Raw genomic sequence first — 14,320 nt, forward strand, 5'->3', positions numbered from 1 at the left:
GTTCTTGCACGTTTGGCGTACTCGGTAAGGAATTTTGTCACACATATGTCATACTCTTCACCGGTTGAGATTTTAACTGCTGACAGGTTCTGCGAGATGTTGAATTGCACCTCTGACTCCATTGTACCTTACTTCAAACTGCACATAAACAATGCACTAATAGGAAACGAAACGCATGTTTTTATTACCTTACCTTACGTTTTGTTACTTTAGCTATGAAACCTGTTTTATGACGGAAAAATCTTCTCGTTCCGCGCCTTATTGGTCCACTGCGCTTTTCATCTACTTCGATAGTTAGTTTGTATTGACTTACATGCCCCGCTGACAGTGATAAGGACGTTCAAAGGATTTCTTCTTCTCTCTTTTAAATTTCTATCTTTTACTGCTGGATATAGGCCTCTTCCGTTTCCTTCCATACCTTACCTTATGATTTGTAACTTTAAGTATAAAACCTGTTTTATGACTGAAAAAAAACATTTTGTTCCGCGCCTTAGTCGTCCACCGCGCTAGATGTTTTCAATTGAAACATAAATACAATATTATAAACATAATATTGCTGATCAATATGGTTGTCAACAATGGGTAGAATGGTGAATGTTACGCAGTGTATAGATGAATACCTAGACTTCCATACTCCCAAAATAAACTTCTTCATCTATGTCGAGATATCAATTAAAATGTAAATAAATATTTGATTATTCCACGTGTTTTCTGAATGTTGGTAATAGAATTATAAGAAAGAGTTTAACGAATGGGTAAGAAAAAAACGGTGAAAAATTGTCATCTCAATGTAATCAAGATGTAGAAGATTTTTTGAATTTTATTTCTTTAATAAGCTTATATTACACTTATATAAACTATTATTTAAACTTAATTTACATAATATATTTACATATTCATAAAGTAATTAAAAGACTCTTTTCATTCTTCATACATTCAGGCATCTCATCATACATTTTCAAACCCTTATACATTAAACAATTTTGTGAATATGGAAGTCTGGGTATTCGAATGGCTTACGACTTCTCATAGGCTGGTTCGATCGCATACGAAAGATCGCATTTTTGCTAAATTCTCCTCTCCTTTGTATGATAGATGTTCGAATGGTGAAATAAGGAAAGAATGCGAGGCTCAGATAAGGACTATCGATAAAATTAACAATGAAGTGTTCAGATGTTTTGGACATATGGAACGAATGAGGAAGGAAAGAACGGTAAACAGTTTTATGATTCGAATATAGTTGGAAAAAGGAGCAGTGAAAGGCCGAAAAAATTGGACATAAGCAAGTGATTGAAATACTATTAAATAATAAATAAATAGCCGTGTACAGGTCAGGAATCAGAATAATATAAACCAGCTTATGAAAAGTCGTAAACCCTGTAAATGCAAGACTTGAATATTCTTATTAATATATGTTGAGATATCAGTAAAAAGACTGATAGGGTTAAGTGATAAAAAAAAACGCTATAGAGCCACATGCCTACGTAATCGATATATTCACAACATCAGGAGGTATTTGAATGCGAACAACGTCTTGAGACAGAATTTAATTAGCATGTTTTAAAGGTACAGTGACCTCTTGGACAATACCCAAAAGAGACCCAAAGGAGGTTCCAGGACAACGAAGGTCATAGAAGCATTGACTTCTGTCTCTAAAACATATTTCCCGACTTCGTGGATGAAATAAAACGCACAAAAAGCCACGGTATTGTGTTCGGGCTTTTTTAAACATTCGATTTGATACGGCAATCCTGCGCATTCATTGTTTTTTGCCCTTTTTAGGCTTGGACGAATCGACCCAAGGAATAATGCTTTATTGAGGTTTAGTGTTTTATTAGGTTATTTTTTAGATCCTTTTTCAATGTTGGAAATTCGCGGACTTGCACAATCAGATTTTATTGACCTTCCCAGCGGGCGCGTTGTCATAAAATTTATGACAAATTCACATTATCGCTTCCTCTACCCTTACCACTTAATTGCAAGCATCCAGCTCCGAGCTATTCCAGGGTCAGTGTCTCTCTAAACTACAGATGTACCTAGTGTACTAAGAAGTTTTGGTTTTTCTTTGATATTTAGAAATTTCCTTTAAGCGTAAATTTAAAAAATCGCTCCTTGAAGTGTAAGTATATAGAAATAAACTATTTTTTTCATTTAAATCGTTTCTTTTATAGTTAAATGTATTTTTTATTTATTTTAGACGTGTTTTAACAGGAAAACATGTCAGATCAACGGGAGAGAGGAGAAAACAATGGTATAATTTTTAACTGGAAAAAATAAATTTACACGATGGTGAAAGACAACGTACCGTATTTCTGCAAAAAGCAAGGAGATTTTTTAGTACATTTATCATTTTTAATTACATTACAGCAATTTCATAATATTTATATAGAGAAAACCTAATTTACATACAGAAAACTTGATGAAACTTTGTCAAATACGGTAGAATAAATAACAATATCGTTCAGTCTTGTATTGTATTTCACTGCTTGACTTGTCGATAAAAGAAAAACCTTTGTGATCCAATTATGGATATAAACGACCAACAAGTTTGACCGAGTGTCTCTTATTCCAGTCTTTTTATCTTCGAACAGGTTCTAGATACACTTTCCATGTTTCTATCTTAATGAAACGCATATTTTCCACTTTTCCATCTCTCGGACTACGGTGGGATGGCTATGCTACCATACCGATATGGCACCAAGTCTTCAGCAAGAGAAATGACCATAACTTTATGGAAAACGAACATGTCGAGATACATTTGCTGATACAGGTTGATAAAAGCAGACTCGAACTGAAGGTGAAAAGAAAACCGGACTAAATAAACTAATTCACATGGGCGTGTCCAAATCCTTGTTCAGAAATATGAGTTTCTCCATATTACTCTAACTCCTAAGAGTTACTTTTACATTTTTGACGTGCTGTGAATACTCAGACATCCATATTTTTCTTCATCTATGTTAAGATGCCAAAAATGTTAATAAACTAACAATGACCAATTAACATACCATCACTTCGATTTAGAGATAAAAGAACCCCATACCAATCTGTCTTTGGAAACAATCTTCGCCTCTTCTACACTCATGCATCTCCTCTTCTTCTTCTTCTTTAAACCCTTATTCACACCCAAATTAGGCATAGTACACTATATCATGTAAACACAGTGTTATCTTGATCGTTAACACACGAAGGCAAGGTAACCAGGGTAATATTGAATAAATATTGGAGTGTTAAATCACTAGCATTTATTTTCATCCCTCCCCTGGAAATCGAACCCGGGACCTCCGTCATAGTAGCTAAACACACTAACCACTACATCACGGAGGCAGACACCTCATACATACCGGCCTATTACTTATTTCGACTCCTGACCTGACCACTTTCAAGTATTTGACATAGTTGATCAAGCCAAGTTTTTCTCGGTCTTCTTTCTCTTTGACGATGTCTAGTCCATCTCTTCCATTATTGCGTACAGCAGTTTCCTTGTAAGGTGATCAGTTGACGGGTGGCGGGTGACTAGTTGGCTATAACCTGATCCCACCTGCGGTGGATGGGCAGTGTAATGTATACAGCAATACAATACAGCAATCAAGTACTTAATATGACTCACTGGCCGATCTCTACACTCTCCTCGAGTTGTCTAGAAACTAGACCACACCAACTTAGGGGAGATTAAATCCAACCATTTTTCAATTGACCATAGAAAAAAAGCGGAGAAACGTTCTCTCATATTGCATTTGGTGAAACTGATCGAGTATATTTTTTTATGGCACAATTTCCTTATTTTTTTTGGTCTAGTGCCTTTTTGACAACTTTCATCTTAAATGTGTCAATTTTCTTCAGTTTCACGTCATCTTTAGATTGATATCCAACTACATTATTATATTTTTCAATTAACCATATTAAAAAGGCGGAGTAACATTCTCTCATATTGCATTTAATGAAACTGATCGAGTATATTTTTTCATGGTACAATTTCCTTATTTTTTATGGTCTAGTACCTTTTTGCCAATTTTTTTCTTAAATCTGTCAATTTTCTTTACGTCAAGTGTAAATTGATTTCTGTGACCTTAAAATCGAATGTTTTTTTCCAAAACCGGTAGTCGTAAAGTAGAGTTTTTAAAAGGTATTACACAAAGTAAACGATGAATGATAAGGAGAGTGTTATATTACCATACCACAAAGTAAACAATGCTTAAATATACAAAATATATTAAAATAATATGTTAATAATACATACATAGTACTACGTTCTAGAAATTTCATTCAAGGTTATCTTCATTTTTTTAAATGTATTTTTACTCTTTTTTTTAAACCTAGTATCTTCTAAGATAATAATTAAAAGCCGATTTTTTAAACTTAGTACCTACTTCGAATGGTATTATGAAAACCCTTCCTTGTTATATTAGTTGCATTAGACATTATTTATGAACAATTCACCTTTTCTCAGTCGAAAGACGTGATGTTTTCGAATAAAAAAGTCATAACAAAAAAAGAGCGTCAACTTTTCTTGGAAATAGGTCTCATAAAGTAGCTTTTAGTGCTTAAAATATGGTCTTTTTAAAATATTAATCTAGTGTAATTCATATTTTGTTCGTAACTAAGGAGTTTTGTCCGCCTCCGTAGTGTAATGGTCAGCATGCTCGCCTACCGTTCTGGAGGTCCCGGGTTCGATTCCCAGGGGGGTTCAATAAATATAAGTGATTTTTTCACTCTAATATTTATTCAATATTACACTGGACTGGTACCTGAAGTGGAGGGCTGATCACCTTTCCTTCATGTGTAATCGATCGAGATAACACTGCCTTTATATGAAGCAGTGCCCTATGCACCATTGGGGTGCGGAAAGGGATTATTATTTATTTTTTATTATTAACTAAGGAGTTTATGGTAGAAAAAATATGTTTTAAATGCTTCCTGCCTATCATTGAAGAGTAATTGCCGCGGACCCGATAGGGAAATTTCACGCCTATCAAATTCTGAGCACGAGCGACATAGGTTGCCACGTTGAAAAGTTCAAATTAAAATGATCAAATTCTGTAAATTCTGTTGAATATTTTCTTCCTCTATCAAACTAGGCAGTCGAGGTTTATGAATATGTATGTTTAAACCAAGGGTGGCCAACCCACGGCCCGCGGTCATGTATTATATGAAGAATATATTTTTCAACTAGTGATGTATATTTGTGATACACGGTTTGATATATCAACAAAATTTATACGCTCAAGTATTATCTATGACCAAAGTCATGCATGTTGGTATAAAAACAGTGAACAATATCCGTTCGCACGCTCTGCATCGCCAATTTAAAGTAATCTCGAAAAATCTCGAAAACCAGTTAAGTTGTAAAACTTTTGAAATAGATTTAGAAAAATTAAGCAAGCGAAAAGAAACTCCAATCTCGTTCTGAGTGACCATTGATAAATTGGTTTTATTTCAAATAAAATTACTATTCATATTTGAAGCACTAACTTTGTTTCAAAATCACTATAAATATTCAATTATAACTTAATTATAATGTTTACCGGTTTCGAAGCTAACCGCTTCTTTATCAAGACTGATCAATACTAAAATATTGATCAGTCTTGATATAGAAGCGGTAAGCTTCGAAACCGGTAGACATTATAATTAAGTTTTAATAAAATATTTAAAGTGATTTTAAAACAAAGTTACATTTTAATTTTAAAATAAAATTGTGAATACTTGTTTATGTGTCATACTTTGAATACTTTGATTTATGTGTCATAATTTGAATACTTTGATTTATGTGTCATAATTTGAATACTTTACTTGAATACTTTGATTTATGTGTCATAATTAATAATTTTGATTGTTAAAAATTATCTTAATGTTTATTACTATACAAATACATTTTTTGTTTGTTCAATGTGTGTTTTCTTCTCACATCTGGTCGTAGTAATGTTTTTTTCATAATTACCCTGATTGTACTTTCTGATTACCTTTGCACTGAAATTATTTACAATTTGTACTAACAGAATCACAATAAGTAAGAAATTCGTTGCTATAAAACAATTCAATTATTTTTTTCTAATGTCTGCATGCGCCCCTTAGGAAAATTTGAGGTCATCGATGCGGCCCGGGTGTAATTTGGGTTGACCAGGCCTGGTTTAGACGAATGAAGTACAAATGTTTTATTTTATTTACCTGCTAACACAAGGATATCCAAGGTAACGCGACAGCTTAGGAAAGGTCACCCACGACCCACGAGATAAATGCGAACATCTGGTCACAATAAAAGTCTATTGAATCAAGCACGTAATCTTGAAACTTCAATTTTACGTCAAATTTACATGAATTTCACGTAGCGCCATTTAAAATCATTGTTTTTATTTTTTAAATGTGCATATTTTTTAAAGTTATACACCCAAATTTGGTTAAAACTAGCTTTTAAAATGTTTTGAACATTTCCAAATCTTTGTACATAAAACAGAAACATATGTAGATCGTCATATATGCCACGTTTAATCCGAAGAACACTGAGTATTTCGAAATAAAATAAGTTAAATAAGAGCCGTTATAAAATGAATAATGCAGGTGGAGAAATGCGTGATTGATCGTGTTATTTGGCCACGTTATCCATGATTGCGCGGCCCGTGATGGACGAATAACAAAAAAAATAATTTGCTAGATAAATAGTGTAAAATGCGCCACGAGAAAACTCAGTGAGGATATATTATTGTAAATTGATGAAATAAAATATAACATATTTTGTAATATAACATACTTTATTACATAAAAAAATTGCGCTATATGCATTCAGAAATTATTTCAATTTATAAATTTGCATATATATATATATATATATATGTGTGCGTTTGTATGTATTTACGCATAAAGGCATTAATATTTTAAAACAACTAGTTTTTTCTGATTAAACCATGGGTTCTTCCCGTTTGTTTATGCAAATAAACGCAATAATCGATGATTTATTTACCGGTTGTTTTTTTCTAATACGTCGCAATAAAATCCTACGTAAAAATAAATAAACATCTCCGTCGATCCAACCGTCTGCGAGATTCCCGTAATTTGGTACTGAAGCGAATTGAATATGCTAATAACAGCCATTACAACTGTCAAACTCGCAGCCGACGAGCGCCGCCAATATTAGAACGACTCCCAACTTTATGACGTGGCGGCCATGTTTTTATCTATGGTCAAAGGCTGGCGGTGATTGGGCGGCGGGGTTCGAAAAAGGAACGAAATTCGACCTCTGGCGGCGACCTGACATTAACAGGACATTGCGTTTAGGGAAAATTACTATTTTGAGAAATATATACTAAATAATAATGAATTATTCTTCAATAAAGAATTATAATATGCCGAAAAGTTAAATGGCGTACGGTCAAAACGAGTTTTATTATATGAAAAAAACACGTGGAAATGAAGTAACGATTAAAATAAAATGGTTTATTATTTTATGAATGGCTGTCAGAACAATTTGAAGGATAGAAATATAGTATTTAATGATATTTAAAAAAAGGATTTTAATAATATTTTGAATAAATAACAACATTGTAAATATGATCAACTACTTTTTTTCATAAAAAATCTTTTATTTTGTAAAAACGTTCCTTAATTACCGTACAAAGAAACGACTTTGTATAAATTGTGTGTACCTACTTTCTCTTTTGATCCTTTCTACATTATATGTATGTAAGATTTTTCATTATTATTCAGTGCCTTATACACCATTAGGTGCAGCTGGAGGTGTGAAAAGGAAGAGATAATATTTATCTACATTATTAATGAACATTTTCTCTTTATTTCAGATAAGGACAAAACAGATTTGGATCGTGCCAGAGATGACTTTAGGACGACCTCTCTAATTATAGAGTAAGAAATTACATTTTTACACCTTACCAATAAAGTTAAAGATACCTTAGTTGTTGGATTGCAGCACTGGGCTGATTTTTCTCGGTCTCCCTCTGCTTCTATTGGCAACTATATTCTCCTCATAAATTTGCTTTGCTGTTCCTCCCCTAATTATTTTTTTCACATGCCCAAACCATCTCAAAACACATTTCTCAAATTTATCGATGACGGTTATATCAACCTTGCACTCTTTCCTTATTTGATGTCAGTTCGGAAGCCTGGTAAATACCCAGACTTCCATATTTCCATCTTAATAGACTTTTTCACCATTGTTGAATCTTCTCAATCAATCAATATCCTGAATTATTTTTCTATTATTTCGACCTATTTTAGTATACAACGGTGCTTAGAGCACTGAAGTGGATAGTGATCATCAAACGTTACAAGATAACCCTCATTAAACTTCATTTTCCATTTAAAACATAATCGATTAATCCACGAAGAAGATTAGGCCGAGAAGTCTTCCTTGTGGAACTCCATATTTTCTGTACCGTTTGCCTTTATGTAAACCTCTCTAGGATGCCTTGATATTGTATTGAGCTCGTAAAGCGGTGGTCTATTGTAAAAGCATAATACACATGTTATGTATATAGTAACACCTTGATATAACGGACCTCTATTCAACAGACTTCGTATATCATGCAAAAAAAATCCAGTCAAGTCTAAAAAAATTAAAAACGTCCTGTTAATATTATACATGCTTAAATTCAAGTGCTGCCGCATGTAAACAATTTTAGGTGGCCATGAAAATCACGTCATACATCTAGTACTAGAATTTGAGACATAATGCCGTCCTGTTCGTAAACTTCACCTAGTCGGAGCAACAACAACACTGCCAAAAAAGTTATCAGTGGTAAGATCACATCTCGACGATCTAATAACATTTATTGACCGTTCGTCAGATAACGAAGTTCAACTACTTTATAAATATTTTTTTGCAATTTAAGAGAGAGTTGACTATAAAAATAATAATGAAAAACAGATAACTTCAAAAGAGCGAATAAAACTTGATTTCTTTTCCTAAGCAGGATTACCGAAAGCAAGCCCGTCGATATCAAACAGCAACGTCACTTCACGACGAGTATCCCAAGACAATAATTAGAATTTTGTTTGTGGTTTGTATTGTCTATGTATATCTAAATACAGTGTTCATATTTTCAAAAGGAGAGTTATTTATATTTATTTCAAACAATATATAAAATTTAAGTATTAGACTTTCCCTTGTTATTGCAAATGATAAAATTTACGCCCCAACCAGAAACACGAGAAACCGTCATACATATATGTATTTGATTGTAATAACAGCCGGACAGAGTCTGGATTCAATACTCCTATACACCGAATGCAAAACCTCGGCAATGATTTCGCGGACCATATCGTTATCTGGAATATGTCACTTCCTAATTATAAAGCGATAATAATTACAATATATCAGGCTAATGCATAATTCCTTGTTATATATGTTCATCCTTGTTTTTACCAGTACTTTTCGAACCAATAAAAAAAACTTCAAAGGAGAAAACATCATTTTATCATTAAGTATACAACATGTTATTTTTGACATCTCATCATAGATGAAGAAGAATATGAAAATCTAGGCGTTTCCGAGGCTCCGTCATAGGCTGGTTTAAGAGACCACTTTACACACGTGTAATAGATGTCTCTTGTGAAAATTCTAGTGATTCTTTTGCAATGTTTTGAAATTGGATCATATAATATAAAATTTCAAGAGTTTGAGTAGTGTGGTTGTCAATCACGAGTAGAATTGGTGAATGTTACACGCGTGTAAAGTAATCACTTCAACCAGCCTATGGCAGTCGTAAGCCCCGTAAATGCCCTGACTTCCACATTCTTCTTCATCTACGCTGAGATGTCAAAAAATAACATGAAATAACTCCTATAATTGGAGATAATCCAAAAGTATTTGGACACACTCAAAATGTTGTTTATGCACAAATGTCTAGGGCCGTTAATAAAGGAGAAAAAACAACTATTTTTATACATCGGCCTTTCGGCTTTAACGGACTCCCCCTCCCCCCAAGCAGTCCGTTATATCGAGGTATTACTGTACTTGTTCCACCGGATAGTTACATGGTGTATTGTACAGATGTGTCGCTATGACATAACCGCTTAGTGTATTATCTCACATTGTTTTTTTGTTAGCCACAAGTGAAAGCAACTTGCCCCAAATTCTCTACAGCTTACTTGCTTTTATTAAGCTACATAATGTATCTAAAAAAAACCTTAAACCAATATACCTTTTACTTATTTTATTCATTGTTTCGGCATTAACTTTGTGGTAAGACATGTTACAATGATTAAAGAAAACACTTGTTTTTTTACCACTTGAGTTTTATTATAGACTACATGTTTCAGAAGTTAAACTTCCATCATTCAGGTCTGTATAATAACTAATATAATATAATGTATGTTATTATACAGACCTGAATGATGGAAGTTTAACTTCTGAAACATGTAGTCTATAATAAAACTCAAGTGGTAAAAAACAAGTGTTTTCTTTAATCATTATACCTTTTACTGTTTTTATACGTATATTGGCGAACGTGAATATTTTTTTAGAAGGTGTAATTGTTGTCTAAGTATTTTTTCAAGGAATGGCCCGCATATTCTCTGTTTTCTAAGGCTTGTCTGCAGGTAGGATAGTAAGAATAGGAAGTTGGATATGTTAAAATATTTCTTGAATGTTTTCCGCAGATACTTTGTGGCACATTTTATAAACTTTATAAAATTAATTAACTTTGATTTCACCACTTTTTTATCAATTCAATTTAGCCTACCGGTTTCGACAATACATTTTCATCATCAGGGTTTATTTCGAATCAAAAACATTTAAATAATTTCACCACACACTTCATAAAAATCTTATTAAAGATTTTTATTTACAACATTTTGAGTGTGTCCAAATACTTGTTCACAAAATCTGGATTATCTCCAATTACAGGAGTTATTTTCATATTATTTTTTGACATCTCATCAAAGATGACGAATAATATGGAAGTCTGGACATTTACTGGTCAAATTATAAGCTTAAATAATAAAAATGAAAATGGTATTTTGTGGCGTTTCTCATGTGTGTGATTATAATCCAGGATTCGGACCTCACATACTAATATAAGAGTTTCTGCTTGATAAAATGCTTCTTTACATCTCACCAATAGATGTCTCTAGTGAAGTTCTAGTGATTCAAGAACAAGGTTTCTAAATTGGTTCATATATATATATAGAACTTCCAAGAATTTGAGTAGTGTGGTTGTCAATAATGGGTAGAATTGGTGAATGTTACACGTTTGTAAAGTGATCACTTAAACCAGCCTATGACGGTCGTCAGCCCCGTAAATGCCTAGACTTCCATATTCTTCTTCATCTTTGATGAGATGTCAAAAAATAAAGATTTTTATGGAACATTTGTTCATTTATTGTACCTATCTATTTTTAATTAAAATTTTTACTTAGTAAATACCATTATTTCTTAAAATCTACTGTGACACGTGTTTCGATGCATTCCGCATCATTTTCAAACACCGTATGTGAAGGTAATTCTAAATTTTAGAGTTGGGTCCTTGGGACGTTGACGGTTGAAGACAGTAGGGGCTGTTTCTTATTTTTATTTACTTTTTATTTTGATTTTTATTCCTTATTAGTGGGAACATAGACAATAGGGGGGAGGCTTTAGTCATTGTCATATTGTTAATTATGGGTTTATTATTATTTATATTTTTATGTATTTCTATTGTTTCAAAATGTTGCGGATTATCACTTTTCGAATTAATTATTTGTAGGACATCTGCGTTCATCATCATCTTCTAAAGGCAGCGCCTTGTTGTGTCAGCCACTTGTCTCTGTCAGTCGCCATCCTCTTGAGCTGCGAATAGGAGGAGACGTCCATGAGCCGCTTCAAATCCTGGAAGTATGAAGTTCTTGGGCGGCCTCTTGTTCGTTTTCCCAAGATTCTTCCTTCGAAGATGTTGCTAAGAAAGGTGCTATGTCTAATTGAGTGCCCTATTAGCTTGGCCTTCCTCTTCAAAATATCATTTATAAGCTCTCTTCTTTCTTTTACGTCCTGCAACACCTTTTCGTTGGACTTCCTTACGACCCATGATGTTTTGGTCATCTTCCTCCAAACCCACATCTCAAATGCTTCAAGCCGGTCTTTTTCGTACTTTTGGATGGTCCAGGTTTCACACCCATACAACAAAACATCTGCGTTATTGTGGTTAAATTTGTGATCATTATCCTTTTATTATTTTCTGTAAGTGTGTATTTTCTATTGTTCTATTTGGGATGCAAATTTTGTACGAAGGATAACGAAACACCAATCCACATTCTCTATAATTGTGAGGCACTCGCTCGCAAACCAAGTCACATCCTTGTAGGACCACTACTGGACTCTGAGAAGGTGAAGCTCCTACCACCAAGACAGGTCATGAGTTACATGACTCATGTAGGTGTTGAGAGTGAGCTGTGATACAGAGGGAGGTCATAATAGACCTAATATGGTCGCAGTGACATAAGGGATGCAAGATCCCTTGACCTCACAACAAAAAAAAGCCCTGGGATGACCCTTAGACTTCCATCTTCTTTCGTATAAAAACGATAGATACTAAGTGTATCTCGTATTTTTTTTGACATCTATATTAATTCAACTTACGCTCGAGTCTAAAGCAGTCGTATTCGCAAGTCGGGGTGACCTGTACGTATTACAGATCCAATACAGCTCAAATCTCGATACTCGTGGGAAAGTCTCGTGCGGCGGTTTGCTCTCGTATTTTGCACGTGTCGGGCTGAGATTTCCCGAATCGATACGTTAATATATTCACGGACGGCCGAAGGCGCTTGTTGTGGGCATTTCCCGGAGTTGGTGATAGCGGAGCACAGAACACGCCGACGCGGACATAACGGTGTGCCAACACAATTCAATCATGCGAAATTTCATACAACTCGTGTCAGATGATGCTAGGAAAGCGATGGAGAGATGGCCCCACCTGAGAACGTGGTAAAAGATGAATTAAAGGTTGAGAAGGGGATGGAAGGGGAAATACTTGTTCACAAATCTGGATTATCTCCAATTACAGGAGTTATTTTTCATATTATTTTTTGACATCTCATCAAAGATTAAGAAGAATATGGAAGTCTGGGCACTTACGGGTCTGACGACCGTCATAGGCTGGTTTAAGTGATCACTTTACACACGTGTAATATTCACCAATTCTAGCCATTATTAACAACCACACTACTCAAATTCTTGGAAGTTCTATACATATGAACCAATTTAGAAACCTTGTTCTTGAATCACTTGAACTTCACTAGGGACATCTGTTGGTGAGATTTAAAGAAGCTTTTTATCAAGCAGAAACTCTTATATTAGTATGTGAGGTCCAAATCCTGGATTATAATCACACACACGAGAAACGCTAGAAAATACCATTTTCATTTTTTATTATTTAAGCTTATAATTTGACCAAATAATGGGTGAGTGGATAAACGTTTTGAGTGAGTTCAAATACTTGTTCACAAAATCTGGATTATCTTTAATTACACGAGTTATTCCTGTAATTGGAGATAATCCAGATTTTGTGAACAAGTATTTGGACACACTCAGAATGTTGTAAATAAATTATATATTGTTCTATGACGTCAGTCTACGTATTAATTGAACAGGCAAGTATAAGATAGCGGGGGATTATCGATTTTTTCTTCGATTATTGATTATCCTTCCATAATGATACAGATCGATCAGATGTGTCATGCTGTGACGCTAAGATGAATATCAACCGAGTCATTTCAATGCTGATATACACAAATTTCTAACGTTTAAACTTGGTTACGCAATCTTTATTAAATAAGGCACCTACGTATATGGAGGCTGTGTTCTCGACCAGCTTGTCACCGTTAAACAAGATTTGAAACGAAAAAATTCCGGTTATATCAAGACATCATTTTGCATATTCGAGGAAGCTTGTTGCTAGAGGTATGTAATCTAATACGTATATATATGTGTATATATATATATATATATATATATATATATATATATATATATATATATATATATATATATATATATATATATATATTTGTATATATATATATATATATATATATATATATATATATATATATATATATATATATATATATATATATATATAAATATATATATATATATATATATGTATATATATATATAAATGTTGTCCGCCTCTGTAGTGTAATGGTCAGCACGGTCTGGAGGTCCCAGGTTCGATTCTCAGGGGGGTCAAGTGATTTTTTCACTGTAATATTTATTCAATATTACCCTGGACTGGTACCTGAAGCGGAGGGCTGATCACCTTTCCTTCATGTGTAAACGATCAAGATAACACTGCGTTTATATGACGCAGTGCCCTATGCACCATTGGAGTGCGGATAA

General features: G+C 33.8%; 1 protein-coding gene across 1 annotated transcript in view; it reads left to right on the top strand.

The window, feature by feature from the left end:
- The window catches only part of LOC148303765 (uncharacterized), a 107,240-nt gene that overhangs the window by 43,084 nt on the left and 49,836 nt on the right, over nt 1–14,320 (top strand). The window contains exon 3 of the mRNA XM_088269381.1: nt 7,788–7,851. The gene's annotated coding sequence lies outside the window, so the exon portion shown is untranslated. The remainder of the gene's footprint in view (nt 1–7,787; nt 7,852–14,320) is intronic.

The sequence above is a fragment of the Brachycentrus maculatus genome, unplaced genomic scaffold, assembly GCF_059751285.1.
Source record: "Brachycentrus maculatus isolate JH-2025_06_01 unplaced genomic scaffold, ASM5975128v1 h1tg000349l, whole genome shotgun sequence".
Classification (NCBI taxonomy): domain Eukaryota; kingdom Metazoa; phylum Arthropoda; class Insecta; order Trichoptera; family Brachycentridae; genus Brachycentrus; species Brachycentrus maculatus.